At 33.0% G+C, this 3,907-nt stretch overlaps 1 pseudogene; it reads left to right on the top strand.

The window, feature by feature from the left end:
• Positions 1-669: 669 nt before the first annotated feature.
• Positions 670-3,044, top strand: LOC145164623 (uncharacterized; annotated as a pseudogene).
• Positions 3,045-3,907: the final 863 nt, after the last annotated feature.

Here is a 3,907-nt window from a genome sequence, read left to right as displayed (position 1 = left end):
ATATACTATATTATTAAACATATTGCTTGTTTCTTGAAATTTAAGAGGTACAACACCTACTGCCTCGTGAACAACTTATTATCCAATACAGCTACACTCATGAATTGTTTACGGAACGAAATTACTTTGGAAATAAATTCCTAGACTCACAATCACTCACTAAAACCCTAAATCACCCTAAATCAGTCGTCTTCATCGAGAAACCCTAAATCACAATTACCTCATGTTACCATGACCCTTCTTACGCATCTGCTACCACCACCATCTTGAATCTGGGTTTCATGTCGGCCTCCTCTCCATCAGTGATCGTAGCCTCTCCATGATTATCGCATAAACCTCCACTGTGATCAAGAAGAGAAGAAGTCATGTTTGCGTTTGGTTCATCAGGTATGTTTATTTACCGATTTTATACTTTTGCTTTAGGGCAAACTGAAGCATATCATCTCTCATCTCTATCTCACTCGATCTATGCCTCTGGAAGAACCATCGTACCACCTCCATTCTTTTTACAAATCTCTCGTAAAACAACTTCCTTTTCATCTTTTCATCTCTTATATTGAACAAATTACAACAATATTTCATTTTCATCTCTATTCTCGGGCTTGAAGGAAAAATCCTTGTTCTTTCTCGCCAATTGACCAAGATTTCTTGATACTGGTTTAAAAACCAATGAGGTACTTTTTGCTAATAATTTCCAAACAGAAAAAAGCCGCCCATAACAAACTGATTCACACACCATCGCCACCAGACATGCATCACCCGCTTCTACCTGATTCACACACCATTCACTGGAAACCCTTCTTTTCGGTTCAAAATCCTAAAGATTTGGGTTTGGATTTTCAATTGGTTTCCTTCAAGAAAGGTTTGTTGTTAATTTTATTACTAAATTGTGACAATTTTGCATTTTCCTCTGACTTCCAGATGCTTATCCTTACAAATCTCCATCCATCGAGTTACGAGTTTCTCACATGCCAAGATGCTAAAAGAGGAGTACTCATTTTAAGTGAAGTAGTTATTTCTTATTTCTGTGAGTGGTGGAAGAGATCTTTCTGTGAGTCTATTTCTATTTCTTTATGAGTGCATATGTTATTAACTTATTATAATAATTATCAATCATTTAATAATAATATGATCTGTTTCTACTTGTAGTTGTACTTGACAGATCTTTCTACAAGAGATAGCTTATTGGTTTGCACAAAGGAACATCCTATTCAGTAATTAGCATTAGATGATAATGGAATTTGGGTAGCAACAACAGATTCCTCTGTGGACAGATGGCCTTCTGAACACTTGAACCCTGAAAAATTGTTTCAAAGAGGTGGTTCCTTTCTTGCTGGAAATTTGTCTTTTTCAAAGGCAAGAGCTTCTTTAGAAGGATCTACCCCTGTGAGTTTTCTTTTTTGGGTTTATGTTGATCCATACCTCTTTACATAATCTAACTCATGTAATTCATGTGTAGGTTCCTGTGTATAAATCTCCCACCTTAACTATTGATGGAATTCCACGTATAGTTCAACATGAAATATTGAACAATAGAAGACATGTCCTCACCAAAGTAATGTTAATAATATTAATCTTTTGCCTTTTTCTTTTTAACATTTTTTAAAAAAGAACACTTTTCATTTTTTTTTCTTGAAGAACTTGAAACTGATGGTGTGAAGTGTCAATTTGATAGGATAATGGTGGTTCTGTGAAGCTTTGGGAAATCACTAAAGGTGTTGTGATTGAAGACTATGGACAGGTTTCATTTGAAGAGAAAAAGGAACAACTATTTGAGATGGTATGTATGAATATATATATATATATATATATATATATATATATATATATATATATATATATATATATATAATCTTCATCTGTTCCCATTTCGATTTTATATATTATTTTCCAGGTCAGCATTCCTGCATGGTTTACTGTAGATACTAGGCTTGGAAGCTTGTCTATTCATTTAGATATCCCTCAGTGTTTTTCTGCAGAAATGTATGCTGCTGACCTCAGCATCACTCAAAAATCTGAAGATGACAAGGTGCACACATTGGATTTGAATTAAATAATGAAAAACATCATTGACCACTTACAAATTACAATCTCTTTGATCTTTGCAGATTAATTTAGGTCGAGAAACCCTGAAAGGACTATTGGCTCCTTATTTTTCCAAGAAAAAAGTTAGATTCATATCCCAACCTTCAGTCAATGGAGAAGCTCCAATCAAAGATATATCTTCCAAAAACATTCCACTTTCAAGACCTGAAGCAGATGTAATGTTCAAAGTGATTCCAGAGTTTACCCTCCATTTCAATTCTCAATTGCTTCTCCTCCTTCAATTATTAATGAGAGTTCTCAAAATGGAATATGGAGGAAGAAAATTACTCATCTTGTTGGAATTGAAGATGATGATTTCCCTCGTAGGGTTTTAGATGCTATTTTGCATAATCGGATGCCACCAAGAGAACATACCAAGTAAGTAGTTACTTTTTATCTCATACGTTTTAAATATTATAGTATTTATAAAGTAAAGATGCTCATTCAAGTTTCTTTGCTTTTTCAGATGCAGTTTTTATCTACATCCATTTGAAGGTTCAGCTGCTCAGATCTTGACACAAGGGAAGCTGAGTGCACCTCGGATTTTAAGAATGCATAAGGTGCGATATATTACTATAATCACCATAATATGAGTTTTTAATTTTTTTTTATTTTTGTTGCAGGTTGTTAATTATGTTGTGGAGAAGATGGTTCTACAGAAGTCATCAGATACTTTGATTAGTGATGGAGCTTTTGCTCCTGGATTGAAGCCGTGGAAGCTTAAGCCTTATATAGAGATCTTGTGCAATAATCAGGCATGTTCATGAGTTTATTCATAATGATTATTTTATTTAATTGGGTAAAATTTGAAGTACAATGTCTTAATAAATAAAAAAAATTTAAAACTGATCTTTTGTATGCAGGTGTCACCTAAAATGAGCTTAGCCACTATTCGAACTTACATATGGAAAAAGTCTGAGGATCTTGTTCTCAACTACAGGATTGTGTCAGGAAAATGAATCAATAGGTATGTTGTGGGTCCCACATGTGGCTTTGGAGGCGTCCAAAAATGTGTAGGAGTTGTTACACAAAATTAAATTTCGGACTTTGTATTTTGACTTTTTGACTACGAGAGCTGTTGACTTCAGAGAAAAGAAGAGTTAATAATGGAAGAAACCAACTCTCTTGTAAAGAGCTTTTGTTGGTTGTCGAGTTAATTTCATAAGGCTTTGTATAATTTTATTGTTTGATGGGGGTTAATTTTATGAAAAGCAACACTGTTTAGTTGTTTTTTTGTCAGTTGTATTTCCCCCATTTTTTGTAATTTTTTTATTAATTCACTTTGTTATTATTTTTTGTCTTTCATTTGTACGTTATGTGTTCATTGTTTGTTGTATTTATGGATTTATTGATGATATTGATTTTGGTACAGAAAGGCGTATGGTTAATATGCTATGAATATACTTTTGATATTCAGTTATCACTTAAGACCAATGCAATTATATTATAGCAAGGAATGTTTAATAATGATTTAAGTCGATATTCATCAGTATGATGAGATAGTTTTATGTATGGAAACCTGTTTTTATTAGGTTGTTGTCAATCTTTAATCGATAACCCCACTTTGTTGGTAGGGGATGGGATGACCTTACATGGAATGATCTTGTCCCAATCAAGATTAGCGTTATGTTGTAAAGACATAAATTACCACAAACTGATAAAATATATGTATGCATTGTATTCGATGTGATTTTTTTCATTTCTAATTTATTCATTCAAATAACATATTGACTTGCACTAAATGTTATAATATCCATCACAAAAAATATAAAAAAATCATTGGAATTGTGAATTTAAAATATTAAGAAGCAATGGGTGTTAA

Source organism: Lactuca virosa, chromosome 3 (genome assembly GCF_052849685.1).
Source record: "Lactuca virosa cultivar CGN04683 chromosome 3, Lactuca_virosa_CGN04683_v6, whole genome shotgun sequence".
Lineage (NCBI taxonomy): Eukaryota > Viridiplantae > Streptophyta > Magnoliopsida > Asterales > Asteraceae > Lactuca > Lactuca virosa.
This window is presented reverse-complemented; position numbering and strand designations above follow the sequence as displayed.